The sequence below is a fragment of the Ovis canadensis genome, chromosome 12, assembly GCF_042477335.2.
Source record: "Ovis canadensis isolate MfBH-ARS-UI-01 breed Bighorn chromosome 12, ARS-UI_OviCan_v2, whole genome shotgun sequence".
Classification (NCBI taxonomy): Eukaryota; Metazoa; Chordata; class Mammalia; order Artiodactyla; family Bovidae; genus Ovis; species Ovis canadensis.
In genome coordinates, this window is record NC_091256.1 from 13,247,141 (window position 1) to 13,262,768 (window position 15,628).

General features: G+C 42.7%; 1 protein-coding gene and 2 non-coding genes across 7 annotated transcripts in view; 2 read left to right on the forward strand and 1 right to left on the reverse strand.

Annotated features, from left to right (window-relative positions):
• The first annotated feature begins 777 nt into the window (after positions 1-777).
• On the forward strand, positions 778-850 carry TRNAK-UUU (transfer RNA lysine (anticodon UUU)). Its single transcript has one exon. It is a non-coding gene; the product is annotated as a tRNA-Lys (tRNA).
• A 270-nt stretch (positions 851-1,120) lies between these two features.
• Positions 1,121-1,193, reverse strand: TRNAK-UUU (transfer RNA lysine (anticodon UUU)). Its single transcript has one exon. It is a non-coding gene; the product is annotated as a tRNA-Lys (tRNA).
• Positions 1,194-8,319: 7,126 nt separating this feature from the next.
• Positions 8,320-15,628, forward strand: part of MDM4 (MDM4 regulator of p53) — a 39,370-nt gene continuing 32,061 nt past the window's right edge. For 2 of the 5 annotated variants that reach the window (XR_011247614.1, XM_069545213.1), the window contains exon 1: positions 8,334-8,459. The gene's annotated coding sequence lies outside the window, so the exon portion shown is untranslated. Of the gene's footprint in view, positions 8,462-15,628 lie in introns of all 5 variants that reach the window. The other 3 variants (XM_069545216.1, XM_069545214.1, XR_011247615.1) reach the window with 3 other exon arrangements.

Below are 15,628 nucleotides of genomic sequence, written 5' to 3' on the forward strand. Positions count from 1 at the left end.
TTCTCCAATGCGTGAAAGTGAAAAGTGAGAGTGAAGTCGCTCAGTCCTGTCCGACTCTTAGCGACCCCATGGACTGCAGCCCACCAGGCTTCTCCGCCCCTGGGATCTTCCAGGCAAGAGTACTGGAGTGGGGTGCCATTGCCTTCTCCTCTATTTATAAGTCAAATGTATCTTTCCTTCTTTTGTGCTAAGGAATGCCTATTTAACAGCTATATCATCAAGTGAATGGAAATACACTGTTCTTTAAAAATATGGGGGAAATACTGTAATCTGGCTTAGTAGAATGTAACCAAAATTAAGAGGCCCTGTTCATTAAAAATATGGGGAAAATATTGTAACCTGGTTCAGTAGATATAACTGACATTCAGAGGTCCTATTGTTCATTAAAAATATAGGGAAAATCACTGAAACCTGGTTCCGCAGAGTATAACCCAGATTCAGAGGCCCTATCAGGGAAGCAGTATACTGAAGACAGAAGTGTTGTAAAAAGAGGTTGCAGCTGACTGAATTTTTAATGTTCGTCTCCGTTGCCCATTTTTCTGTAATTTACTACCACGTAATTTTAGAGAGCTTAGTGAATATTGGAAATTCATCAGACATGAAATATGAAGGAACTGGCAGAAACATGGACTAAGTGAATGGAGAAAACCACAGAGAAATGAATGCTTGCGTTTCCTCATCTTACTGGAAAAAATAATACTAATTGCAATTTAGAGTTGAGAGCCAATTTATTAGAATATCATCAAGTAAACAGAAAAGAAAGCACTTCTCGAGAGAGCCCGGATAGCTCAGTCGGTAGAGCATCAGACTTTTAATCTGAGGGTCCAGGGTTCAAGTCCCTGTTCGGGCGCCTTCTAATTTTTCGAAAATTCCAAGGTTTGCTTAGTTGCTAAGTCGACTTCTACCTTAAGTGGTATCAATTTTATTTTTCATTGATTTCGGAGTATGATAGATAAACGTACAGTCAGGGAAGAATGAAAAGCGGCTACGCAAAATGACTCAATTTCTTGGTGAGTGCGGAGGTTTTGCACTGTGATGTCCTGCCCGGGAGGAATTTTTTTCCTTCAGATTTCTAAAAACTGGGGAAGAAAACAAAACAGAAGATGAAAGAAAATCGGAGCGCCCGAACAGGGACTTGAACCCTGGACCCTCAGATTAAAAGTCTGATGCTCTACCGACTGAGCTATCCGGGCTCTCACGCACGCACGGTACTCCCGCGGTGTCTTACTTAAGGACGAAGGCGCCGCGCGCCCGCCGCCCCCTGGCGGCATTGTGTGAAGCTGCGGTGAACCCGACGGAGCCCTGGGTTCGCGCGCCCCGGAAAAGAGAACGCGATCGCCGACCTTCCACCAGCACTACCGGTTAGCTCAGGATTGCGAGACTCCTCTGTGCCCGATAACCACTACTAGGTAATAATAATAATTAGATAATCTCTCTGACAAGTCTAGGATGACCAGAACGGTTAAGTAGGCCACTTTCGAAGAGCTGTAGTGACATAAGATTTATTACACTCTTGATAAAAGGGTGGGTATCGAAAACGTTCCCGACAATTAAAAAAACAACAGCAGAAACAAACTCGAAGAGAATGCAGACACGCTGCTGTGAAGCTGCTGAGCTGAGCTGTGTAGTGTGGAGCGGGAGAAAGGACCCCGCAGAGGGCTGGTGGGATTGCCCCGCGGGTCCCGTCATGGGGTCCGAGTCATGGTTTTCCGTGACACAAACCCCAGGGGCCTTCCAGCCAGAAATCCCAGGAAGCCAGAGTGGAAAGCTGACACGCCAGCGGCGAGACATTTCGTCGATCTTGGCATCGGAGGCTCTTCTCTTCCGCAGCCGCCAGTGCTCTGAGCGCTGCCCTCTGCCACAGGGCTGGCGTGGCGGATTAACCCTCCGTGGGGCTTAGAGCGGGACCTCCAAGGGTTTTCCTTAGCTGACGTTGCTTTCCCTTAATTCCAACTGCTTTAAGTGATTCCCCTGGTCCAGCAATTCCACTCTCAGGAATTCGTCCTGAAGAAATAATCAGGGATGTCCAAAAAGACTTGATTACAAGAGAGAAAAGAACATCAAGGCATTTTAACTGGAAAAAAACTGTCAATGACATAAATGGCTATATAAATTATGGTATGGCCTATTAAGAATGAGCGACTTCACTTTCACTTTTCACTATCATGAACTGGAGAAGGAAACGGCAACCCACTCCAGTGTTCTTGCCTGGAGAATCCCAGGGACGGGGGAGCTTGGTGGGCTGCCATCTCTGGGGTCGCACAGAGACGGACACGACTGAGGTGACTTAGCAGCAGCTATTAAGAATGATATGTAGCCATTAATAATCATGTAAAAGAACACAATCTGGGAATAATTGTAAGATAGTGTTAGGCTATATTTCAAATTTAAAAATGAAGCAACAAAGATATATTGCACAGCACAGAAAATTACAGCCATTACTTTGTAATAACTTTCAATAGCAGTATCTCTAAAAACACTGAATCACAATGCTGTTCATCTGAAACTAATATAATATTGTATATCAACTATACTTCAACTTGAAACTTTTTAAAGGATGCATGTAAGTACCTTCAAAAGTTGAAAGGATCCATAAAGCCTGGGTGCTGAAGTTAGGTGCCCCTTTTTGAAACCTTACTACCTTGTGTGACCTAGAGTAAACTATTTCTCTGTCTCAGGACAATAAAATGATTGCAAGAATTAAATAAGATTGTTTCTGTAAATTGCTTAGAATAGTGTCTGACATATAATAAGCATTCACAAAGTTAGATAAAAATATAACAAGATCAGACTCCATGGTTCTGTTTCTATGGTTCTCTGACACTATCCCACCTTCAACAAGTGCTTAACATATTTTTTAAAATTAATTTTTATTGAGGTAAAATCGATATGTTACATTGTTTCAGGTGCACAGCCTAATGATCTGATGTTCGTATATGCTGCAAAATGATTGCCCTAATAAACCTAGTTAACATCTGTCACCACATATAGTTACAAAAATTTTTTTTGTACTAGAACTTTCAAGATTACTCTCTTAGCAATACAAATATATAGGACAGTATTATTAACTATAGTCATGCTATATATAAAGTTTAACACATTTTTTTAAAACATTTTTTTTTTTATTGACGTACACTTGCTTAGTTGTGTTAGTTTTTGGTATATAGCAAAGTGATGCAGATACACACACACATACCTTTTCATGTTCTTTTCCATTACGGTTTATCACAGGATACTGAATATATTTCCCTGTGCTATACAGTAAAACCTTGTTGTTTATCTATTTTACATACAGTAGTTTTCACCTGTTAATCCCAAACTCCTGATTCAGCCCTCCTCTTCTCCTTCCCCTTTGGTGACCATGTTTTCTATGTCTGTGAGTCTGTTTCTGTTTTGTAAATAAGTTCATTTTATCTTATTTTAGTGTCTACATGTGTATGATATTTGTCTTTCTCGTTCTAACTTCCTTCAGTGAGTATGATGATCTCTAGGCCCATCCATGTTGCTGCAAATGGCATTCTTTCTTTCTTTTCATGGGTGAGTGGTATTGCATTGAATATGTGTACCGCATCTTCTTATCCATTCATCTGTCAATGGACATTAAGGTTGCTTCTATGTCTTGGCTATCCTAAATAGTGCTGCTATGAACATTGGGATGCATATATCTTTTCAAATTATAGTTCTCTCTGGATATATGCCCAGGAGGGAGATTGCTGGATCATTGTTGTTCAGTTGCTCAGTCATGTCCAACTCCTTGCGACCCCGTGGACTGCAGCACACCAGGCTTCCCTGTCCTTCACTATCTCCTGGAGTTAGTGGCAACTCAATTTTTAGTTTTTTGAGGAACCTCCCTCCATAGTATCTTCTATAGTGGTCGCACCAATTTACATTCCCACCAACAATGTAGGAGGGTTCTCTTTCTTCCACACCCTCATCAGTATTTATTTATTGACTTTTTGATGATGGCCATTTTGACTGGTGTGAAGCATGTACCTCAATGTTGTTTTGATTGTATTTCTCTAATAATTAGCAAAGCTGAGTGTCTATTCATGTGCCTATTGCTCATCTATATATCTTCTTTGGAGAAATGTCTACTTTGGTCTTCTGTCCATCTTTAGATTGAGCTGTTTGGGTTTTTTGTTATTGAGTTGTATGACTTGTTTGTATATAAGTTGGGAAATGAATCCCTGGTCAGGCTCATGTTGCAAATATTTTCTCCTAGTCTGTAGGCTATCTTTTTGTTTTCTTCAGGATATTCTTTGCTGTGCAAAAGCTTGTAAGTTCGATTACTTCCCAGTTGTTCATTTTTGCTTTTACTTCTATTTTCTTGGGAGACTGAACTAAGAAAATGATGCTTCAATTTAAGGCTTAACATGTGTTTGACTGGAGTAGAGGGAGACATAGAGAATTTAGAAAGCTGACAATATTAAGTTAACTTGAAAGAGTAACTGTCCCCTAAGCAATGGGGAACTATTACACTTTGGCTCACTCAAGGAATACACATTAGATTTGCAGGTCAGGAAGCAACAGTTAGAACTGGACATGGAACAACAGACTAGTTCCAAATAGGAAAAGGAGTACGTCAAGGCTGTGTATTGTCACCCTGCTTATTTAACTTATATGCAGAGTACATCATGAGAAACGCTGGGCTGGATGAAGCACAAGCTGGAATCAAGATTGCTGGGAGAAATATCAATAACCTCAGATATGCAGATGACACCACCCTTATGGCAGAAAGTGAAGAAAAACTAAAGAGGCTCTTGATGAAAGTGAAAGAGGAGAGTGAAAAAGTTGGCTTAAAGCTCAACATTCAGAAAACGAAAATCATGGCATCCAGTCCCTCATGGCAAATAGATGGGGAAACAGTGGAAACAGTGGCTGACTTTATTTTGGGGGGCTCCAAAATCACTGCAGATGGTGACTGCAGCCATAAAAGTAAAAAATGCTTACTGCTTAGAAGGAAAATTATGACCAACCTAGACAGCATATTAAAAAGCAGAGACATTACTTGGTCAACAAAGGTCCATCTAGTCAAGGCTATGGTTTTTCCAGTGGTCATGTATGGGTGTGAGAGTTGGACTATAAGGAAAGCTGAGTGCAGAAGAATTGATGCTTTTGAACTGTGGTGCTGGAGAAGACTCCTGAGAGTCCCTTGGACTGCAAGGAGATCCAACCAGTCCATCCTAAAGGAGATCAGTCCTGGGTGTTCATTGGAAGGACTGATGTTGAAGCTGAAGCTCCAATACTTTGGCCACCTGATGTGAAGAGCTGACTCATTTGAAAAGACCCTGATGCTGGGAAGATTGAGGGCAGGAGGAGAAGGGGACGATAGAGAATGAGATGGTTGGATGGCATCACTGACTCAATGGACATGAGTTTGGGTGGACTCCAGGGGTTGGTGATGGACAGAGAGGCCTGGCGTGCTGCAGTTCATGGGGTTGCAAAGAGTCGGACACGACTGAGCGACTGAGCTGAAGTGATGTCCTCATGAGAAAAGGAGATTAGGATACACACAAAGTACACAGACAGAAGGGTAAACATGAAGACAATTTTTTTTAATTGAAACATGAAATATTTGAAAGGAATATATACAGGTGTAAATCCTAAAAGACCAAATGGTTGCAGGGGTAAATACCAAACTCAGGATAACGGTTCCCTCTTCAGTTGAAAGAGGAAAATGTCATCGGAGAAGAGACTGGAGGGGAACTTTTAAAAATACTTATTTTTATTTATTTATTTGGCTGCACAGGGTCTTAGTTGTGGCATGTGGGAACTAGTTCCCCAACCAGGGATCAAATCCAGGGCCCTAGCGTTGAGAGATCAGAGTCAGCCGCTGGATCACCAGGAGAGTCCCACATGCAGGACTTTTTTGTACAGGTAATGTATTGTTCTCTACGAAGAATTGTGGGGGAAAGGAGTCATATTCTTCATTATACTTTTTTGCGTGTCTGAAATAGTTTCTTTCAGCTTTTCAGAAAGGCTATAGGCCAATAACATTGGCTTTTAATTCCTTTAAAACTGCAGTAGGCCTTAGAAAATTTATTCAATTCACTCCTTTTACATTACAGATTGGGAAACTAAAGACCTGTGGAACTTTCTGGTTTCTAGAATAGTTAGACTAAACCCAGATTTCCTGTTTATTAAATAAATGGTTTGTGAGCACAGTTCTTGGAAGCAGTGATCACTAAATCAGTTATGATCTTGTTAAACCAATTTTGTTTTCTTTTTCGGCAAGATTACTTGACTGGTAGAAAAAAACTATAAATATGATTTGTTTTCATTATAGCAAGTCATTTGTTTATTTATTTATTTATGAACTCCTTGGGAAAGGTCAGAGAAATGTTGCCAGATGTTGACCTCTATTAAGTGGAATAATTGGTTTGAGAACAGCTCTGGAAGAGGAACTCTGAAATCGTGAATCAGAGTCAACTATGAGGGGTAAGCTCTATTCTTTTTTGACAATAACTTACTTACTTTTGGCTGTGCTGGGTCTTCACTGCTGTTCAGGCTTTTTCTCCAGTTGTGGAGGACAGGAGCTACCCTCTAGTTGTGGTCTGCGGCCTTCTCACCGCACCGGCTTCTCTTAGTGTGGGACACTGGCCCTAGCGCAGGTGGGCTTCATTCGTTGCCGCACACGGGCTCAGTATTTGCTGCTCGTGGGCTCTAGAGCACAGGCTCAGTAGCTGTGGTACACCAGCTTAGTTGTTCTGCAGCATGTGGGATCTTCCTGAACCAGGGATTGAATCTGTGTCTTCTGTATTGGCAGGTGGATTCTTTTACCACTGAGCCACCAGGGAAGCCCCAGCTCTGTTCTTAATCTTAATCATTTCCTACTCAACATATTTATCAAGGCTTTAAAAGAAAATAATTTGTATATGTTAATCAACAATATGCAAAAGCGAGAGAGCTAATCCCTCCTGACTCTCCAGGCAAGGCCAACTGCAGCTCTCATTGCACTTAGCACGTTCTCCTTACCTGGACATTCTGACGGCACCTCCAGACAGACTCCAGGTGTCACTTGTTTTAGAGTCCTCTAAATTGGTGCTTGGCACATAGTAGGTGTTCAAGCAATACTTGTGGACCTTAAACTGAATTGCATAACAGGATCATAATCCAAAAAGTCCAGTAGACCGTAGGAAAGGACCTAAAATAACCAGATACTAGTTAAAAGATTCAAAACAAATTTTTGTTTGGGATTTTTTTTTTTAATTAAAATTAATTGCAGAAAAAGAGAGGAGAAATAGTTAACAGTTCACCTAGAAAAGCCTTCTGGGAGCAAGTGTGAAAAAGGAATTAATTCTTCAGCTCATTTACAGAACTCTGGATCTCCACCTAAGTCGGAGGTGATGCCAGAAACAGGGCAAGGTGCAATGTGCAAATAAAGAGCGGTCGGTGCCTCATTTTATTTTGCATAGGTGTGTATCTGGTTCCGGGAGGCACATTTTAAATAGGACAAACAGGTTCTTGAAGTCACAGCAGATAAGTAGTTGAAAGCTCTGAGGGGATTGTCAGCAAGCAGAAAAACAGAAGGTTAGAGATGGGACATGGTAGCTGTCTGCAAAAAAAAAAAAAAGTATTTATATTAGAAAGAATGAAGCCTTAGTCTTCTCCGAAGTGCAGAACTAAAACCAATAGAGGTGGTAAAATAACATATTTCAGCTCAAAAATTCCTCTAATATCTAGACTCATTCTACGATAAACGAAATGAAGTATTTGGGAGGGATCATGCCATTTGGCACCGGCAAACAGCCTGCCTGAGAAGTTTGTTGAAGGCACTTGTGTGTTGTGAGCGAGTAGGCTAGACGACTTGAATTATGTGATCCAAATAAGCTCCACCTCGTTGTCCTTTGCACTTCTCTTTTAACATTTACCACATATTTTGTAGTGATCTGTGTATATACTAATCTTATCCTCGCCCAATTAGCGTCAACACTACCACGTCTGGGGAGTAAGGATGAATAAGCTAACACCGAGCAGCAGAGCGGGTGGCTTTTCAGCTTTCTGAAGAGCTAAAAAGGTGTCTCTGATGGTGCTTTTAGCTTTCTCTCCTCCCTGTTTGTTTTTTGTTTGTTTGTTTACTCTCCCAGGACATGTTTATTAATAGCATTATAAACATGACTATGTTTATAAATAGCATAAGACCCTGCTTTTTCCTCAAATGGTATCTCTTGAAACCTCAGAAGTCTTAGTCGTCCAGGCCCTACTACTCTCTTTCCCCGGACTGGCGTCTCCTCTATGGTAGGGCGGGCTCAGCCTTCTAGCTCTCTAGCCCTCCCGTCGGCCCATCTATGGTTTCCGGAGGCCTCACCGGAAGCTCCCGTGGGCGATGGGTTGGGGAGGCCGGAAGTTGCGCCTTCACTACTCGCCGTTTCAAAATGCTGCTAAGACCTTAGGGACAGTTGAGTGACGCCCCCACACCCCCGGGCTCGGCGGAAAGCGACCCATGGAACGGCCGTGAGGTGTGGCTTTTGGGTTTCGCTGGCGAGGTGCCGGCAGGCCGGGGGCGGGGGGTGGGAGAGCCGCGGGCAGGTGTGCGGCCCGGGGCAGGGGGTGGCCGGCGGGAGGAGCCGGAGGAGTGGGTGGCGGCGCGCGGAAGGTCGCCCGGGCGAGGCCGGGCTGGTGGGGTACGCGCCACGCGACGCGAATCCGCGGAGGACGGCGGTGGGAGTGCATGACTAGGCGCAGGTCCGCCGGCGGGCTACCGACCGGAAGTCGGGATAGATGGAAGATGCTCGATAGGACGCAAAGTGTGGGGACGACTGGGGCACTTTGGAAGAAAGGCGGGAAAGAGGGAGGAGAGAATGACACTGCGGTTGTCTTCACGACTTTATGGTAGTGATTTTCAGGGCCACGGACCATCTGTCTCAGAGGCACCTGAGTACTCGTTTGAAGGCTGCTCATTTGGGGGCCACACCCATACTTCCCCTACCAGAATGTCAGGAGCTGGAGCTCGGGAAGGTGTATTTTAATCAGCGCGTTCCCCTGTTGGTTCTTGTACACCCCCAAGTCTGAAAACCATTGCTATAAAGCGACACGCAGAGAAAATGCTGCTGTTCTTTTCCTTCATCTCGGAAGCTCTCTTAGGAAGCTCCTCCGTGCCGTGGGATGTTGGCATGGGAAACAAGTATCAAAGGTCCTTGGTACTTTTTGGTATTAAGTATTACTGCATCTCAGTTTGGGTTTGGTCTCCTCCCTCTTACTTGGACCCCCCGGTGGCTCAGCGGTAAAGAATACGCCTGCAATGCCGGAGTCGTAGGTTGAATCCCTGGGTCGGGAAGATCCCCTGGAGGAGGGCATGGCAACCCACTCCAGTACTCTTGCCTGGAGAGCCCCGTGGACGGAGGAGCCTGGTGGGCTACTGTCCATGGGGTCGCAAAGAGTCGAAAACGACTGAAGCGACTTAACGTGCATGCACGTACTCCTCATACATTTCTGCTATGAAAAGTTCATTTCGTTTAGAATATTTACTCAAGAAAATTTTGTTTCACAGTATAGTCAGGATCACAACTTTTTATTTTATAGTTTTTTTTAAAAAATCAAACTACTACTTGCCTGTTGTTGAAGAAAAGCACACAGATAGAAGTGTGTAAAATGAACTGTTAACCTGCCCCCTCCTCAAGCTAGCTACCCTTAACTGCTGGATATTATGTTCTTCCTGACTTCTTGCACATGTATTCTTACTTTTAAACAACAGTGGGGTCATTTTGTATCTGTTATTCTGCACCTTAAATTTTTCAGTAGCAACATCAGAGAAAACTTTCCATAAAGTGTACATACAATATTTTCTTTTAAGGACTTGAGTATTGCGCACAAGAATTTCTTCAGGGGATTTTTAGGTTGTTTCCTAAAGCGTATTGTTTGTTTTGCAAACTGCTGGAGTATATTCTTGCTACAGTCTTCACTTTTTTAGGTGTGTAGCAGATCTGGTAAGAACTAAAACAATATCTGAATGTAGTTTGTTGTTGTTGTTGTTTTCTAAAGAAAAAAGTTGGTTTTATTATTTTCATGTATCTAGCTGAAAGGGAATCAGACAGTAGTGTTTAGTAGAGGTGCTCAGGACTTCAAAGAATTGATAACAATGATTATTTTTGCTAACTTCTGACAAGAAGCTTTTATTTTAGTTAGTCTTTAAATTATAGTTGTCTTCAAAGGTAGAGATCAAAGATCAGGTTTAAGAGTCTCTTGGACTAAGCGTAGGGTAAAAATGACTCTTCCATTATCCTTGAGAGACGTTTAAGACTGTTCTTGCACTCTGATTTCAGTCCAGTAGGGGACACACATAAAAACATAAAATTAATATTGTGGGTATTTTAATAGAGGTGCTTTTGTGTCGTCACCTTCTTTGGGGAGTCAGAAAAGCCTTGACTAAGGAGGTGACTAGAAACCAAGATTAGTAGTTTTTTCAAGCTACAATTGGCAAACACATGGGATTTTTTTGTTTTCTTATGGGAAATGGCAACCTACTTCAATATTCTTCCCTGGAGAATCCCATGGACAGAGGAGCCTTCCAGGCTGCAGTCCGTGGGGTCGCACAGAGTCAGACATGACTGAGCACACTCAGCAAACATTTACTCTGTACCGTTCAATAGGGTAATTAAAACCCATTGTTTTGATTCAGTATTGCTTTTTCTTTTTTCCCACCTTTGTAGTGAAATATTTTAAAGTTTCACAGCTGTGTCATTTTATTTACCTTTAAATATGTCATGATGTAGCTCTTACTAAGTTGTTGTTCAGTCGCTGAGTCATGTCTGACTTGTTGCCGCCGCATGAATTACAGCGTGATGGGATTCCCTGTCCTTCACTATTTCCCAAATTTCCTCAAACTCATGTCCATTGAGTTGATGATGCGATCCAACCATCTCCTCTGTTGCCCTCAGTCTCCTCCTGCCCTCAGTCTTTCCCAGCAGCAGCGCCTTTGCCAGTGAGTCTGGCTCTTTGCATCAGGGGCCAAAGTACTGAAGTTTCAGCTTCAGCATCAGTCTTCCAATGAATATTCAGGATTGGTTTCCTTTAAGATTGACTGGTTTGATCTCCTTGCGGTCCAAGGGATTCTCAAAAGTCTTCTCCAGCACCACAGTTCAGAAGCTTTGGCACTCAGCTTTCTTTCTTGTCCAGCTCTCACATCTGTCTATGACTACTGGAAAAACCATAGCTTTGACCATACAGACCTTTGTCAGCAGAGTAATGTCTCTGCTTTTTAATATGCTGTCTAGGTTCGTCATTGGAGAAGAAAACGGCAACCCACTCCAGTGTTCTTGTCTGGAGAATCCCAGAGACAGGGGAGCCTGGTGGGCTGCCGTCTATGGGGTCTCACAGAGTCGGACACGACTGAAGTGACTTAGCAACAGCAGGTTCATCATAACTGTTCTTCCAAGGAGCAAGCGTCTTTTAATTTCATGGCTGCAGTCACCATCCACAGTGATTTTGGAGCCCAGGAAAATATAATCTGTTGCTGTTTCCTCTGTTTCCCCATCCGTTTGCTGTGAAGTGACGGGACCAGCTGCCATGATCTTAGTTTTTTAATGTTGAGTTTTAAGCCAACTTTTTTCACTCTCTTTGACCTTCATCAAGAAGCTCTTTAGTTCCTCTTCACTCTCTGCCACTGGGTGGTGTTATGTGCATATCTGAGGTTATTGCTATTTCTCCCGGCAATCTTGATTCCAGCTTCTGAGTCATTAAGCCAGGCATTTTGCATAGTGTACTTGGCCTAGAAGTTAAATAAGCAGGGTGACAGCATGCAGCCTTGACATACTGCTTCCCCAGTTTAGAATCAGCCCATTGTTCCGTGTAAGATTCTAACTGTTGCTTCTTATCCTGTTTACAGGTTTCTCAGGAGAAAGATAAGGTAGTCTGGTATTCTCATCTCTTGAAGAATTTTTCAGTTTGTTGTGATCCACACAGTCAGAGGCTTTAGCATAGTCAATGAAGCAGAAATACATGATTTTAAAATTTTTCTTGCTTTTTCTATGATCCAGTAGATGTTGGCAATTTGATCTCTGGTTCCTCTGTCTTTTCTAAATCCAGCTTGTACATCTAGAAGTTCACGTACTGCTGAAGCCTAGCTTGAAGGATTTTGAGCATAATCTTGCGTGCTTGTGAAATGAGTGCAATTGTACGGTAATTTGAACATTCTTTGGACTTGCCTTTAAATTTGGGGTTGGAATGAAAACTGATCGTTTCCTGTCGTGTGGCCACTGCTGAGTTTTCCAAATTTGCCGGCATATTGAGTGCAATACTTCAACAGCATCATCTTTTAGGATTTAAAATAACTCAGCTGGAATTCCGTCACCTCTACTAGCTTTGTTCATAGTAATGCTTCTTAAGGCTGAGAAGACCCTTGTCTTCACAGTCCAGGATGTCTGGCTCTAGATGCGTGACCACACCGTCGTGGTTATCTGGGTTATAAAAACCTTTTTTGTACAGTTCTTACGTGTATTCTTGCCACCTCTTCTTGATATCTTCTGCTTCTGTTAGGTCCATACCATTTCTGTCCTTTATTGAGCCCATCTTTGCATGAAATGTTCCCTTGGCATTTCTGATTTTCTTGAAGAGATCTCTAGTCTTTGCTAGTCTATTGTTTTCCTCTATTCGCATTGATCACTGAGGAAGGCTTTCTTATCTCTCCTTGCTATTCTCCTGAACTCTACATTCGGTTGGGTAAGTCTTTCCTTTTCTCCTTTGCCTTTCGCTTCTCTTCTTTTCTCAGCTGTTTGTAAGACCTCCTCTGACAACCACTTTGCCTCCTTGCATTTCTTTTTCTTGGGGATGGTTTTGGTCACCGCCTCCTGTACAATGTTACGAACCTCCATCCATAGTTCTTCAGGCGCTCTGTCTACCAGATCTAATCTCTCAAATCTATTCGACATTTCCACTGTATAATCATAAGGGATTTGATTTAGGTCATACCTGAATGGCCTAGTGGTTTTCCCTACTTCAATTTGAGTCTGAATTTTGCAATAAGGAGCTGATGATCAGAGCACAGTCTGCTCCAGGTCTTGTTATTGTTGACTACATAGAGGGTCTCCATCTTCAGCTGCAGAGGATGTGATCAGTCTGGTTGCAGAATTGACATCTGGTGATGTCCATGTCTCTTGTGTTGTTGGAAGAGGGTTTTGCTATGACCAACGTGTTCTCGTCGCAAAACTCTTGTTAGCCATTGCCTTGCTTCAGTTTGTACTCTGAGGCCAAATTTGCCTCTTAGCAGTCTTTAAAAAGTTACCACAGTGCCTTTTGACTACCATTAACAGCTTCTTGCTGCTGCTGCTGCTGCTGCGTCGCTTCAGTTGTGTCCGACTCTCTGCGACCCCATAGATGGCAGCCCATCAGGCTCCCCCATCCCTGGGATTCTCCAGGCAAGAGCACTAGAGTGGGTTGCCATTTCCTTCTCCAGAGCATAAAAGTGAAAAGTGAAAGTGAAGTCGCTTAGTCATGTCCAGCTCAGCGACCCCGTGGAGTGCAGTCTACCAGGCTCCTCCTACGGCTTCTTAGTAGTATCTAAAACCTAGTAGTTAATTCAGAATTTCTTGATTGTTTAGGAAAAATGACACTTTTGCAGATGGCTTGTTTAAACCAAGACTTGAACAAGGTCCATCTGTTGTATTAGGGTAATGTTTTTTAAGTCTCTGTGAACAGTCTTCCACTTTAGCAGTAACCCAAGGTGCTGTAGAATTTCCTGCATTCTGGATTTGGCTGATTGCCTGCTTTTAATGTTCCTCAATTTTTTTCCCACTACAAATAAGTAGTAGTTAGATCTAGAGGCTTGATTAGATTTGGACTTGAGGGCAGGGGGTCAAGAATGCTTCATAGGAAGTACTGGCTGCTTTCCTTTGCTTCTCACGGAAAGCACATGATTTGTGAATGCCTCTGCCTCTTAGAGATAAGTTTGGTCAATGGGTCAAATGCCGTAAGCCTGCTCAATGTGTTTAAAAGTTTCCCCTTCCCCCAACCTTTCACGTAAATGATTTTTGAGAAGATGACATTTAACCCACAGACTGGAAATTTTAGGATGAGTCAGTCTGGTACAGAACTCAGTGTTCAAAATGAAGGGACAATGTGTGCAAAGGCCCTGTTTTAGAAACAGAAAAGATCATTGTGTTCAAGGTGCATGGAGCGTGGGGTAGAGCAGTGCAAGCTGGAAAGAGGAAGGGTGCTATTTTTAGAATAGTACCAAGCAATGGTGTAGGGTCTGGCAGGGTAGGATTGTTTTTTTAATCCTCTGGCTGTAGTGTGGAGTTTGAATTGGAGTGGGGTTAGAGACAGTTACAAATCTACTGCAGTGACACAGGCAAGAAATAATATTTTTTGATGTGAGGAATTGGTCATGAAAATGAAGAGAAGGGGTGGTTTTGAAAGATTTTTAGTAGTTAAAATCCATAAAGTTTGATGTGATAATGGAGAAGGAGGGCGAGAGCAAGATGATGACTGAAGTTTCTGTTTTGAGAAGTGAAAGTGAACGTCACTCACTTTCTGACTTTTTGTGACCCCATGAACTATACAGTCCAGTCCATGGAATTCTCCAGGCCTTTCCCTTCTCCAGGGGATCTTCCCAACCCAGGGATCGAACCCAGGTCTCCCGCATTGCAGGCGGCTTCTTTATCAGCTGAGCCTCAAGGGAAGCCCCTGTTTTGAGAAACCAAATGTAAAAGAATAAGCATTAATCTTGGACAAGTTATTTGACTTCCTTAAGCCTCAGTTTTCTCTTTTAAGGAGCGAGTAATGTACCTAACTCTGTTGCACTCGAAAGAGATTCCAGGTGGGAAAGGAGGAAGATCCTGCTTTGGGTTCAAAGCCTATCAGCTGGATTCATTTCTCATGTTTGTCCTTGAGTAGTGCCATTGCTCCAGGGATTTTTCTGTCCTATTCTTCCAGTATTCTCCCATTTAAAAATCCTTCCACTGCTGTCTATTCCCTCTTATTCCTCCTCTGTGTAGTCAAAAGTAATTTGTCCTGCTCAGAACTACTCTGGCCCTTAAACCAGTATCTTTTTTTTTTTTTTTTTTAACGGAGGCTCTGTTATAATTCATGATTTCAGTTAACTCATATATGACAAACAATATGTAGTAAAAGCAAAATAATAGGAGGTGACAGATAATGAGATTTCATAATCAACTGTTACATGCTATTATGGATCTAAGTACTTTGTAAACTCCAGTGTTTTTTTTTTGAATAATAATTATCGGTATAATTGTGCAATATTGAGACATAGAACAAAATACAGTCATTAGAGGACAGTTGCTCTGCAATATTGTGTTGGCCTCTACCATATGTCCTGTCCCTCCTGAGCCCTCCTCCCGTCTCCCTCTCCAGTGTCTTTTTAGTGGCACAACACTTTCTGCCAGATGTTAAACCCTTATTGAGGCTTAAATTCTTCAAGTCCTGTTCCTGCTAAGTTGCTGAACTAGCCAGACTGCTGACTCCATTCTCCCAAGTCATCTCGAGAGGCACTATAAAAGGAAAAGACTGAGAAACAAGTGGGTGATGTGGGCGTTTTTGAATTGCTGGGTGAGTGGGGGGAGGGTGGCTGGGTGTTTGGCCTTAGGCAGGAGTCAGCCAGGCGTGGCTGTAGGAGAATAAAACCAGGGAAGAAGAGCACTGCTGGGACGCCCTAGTTTCTTCCCTGCCTCACTAC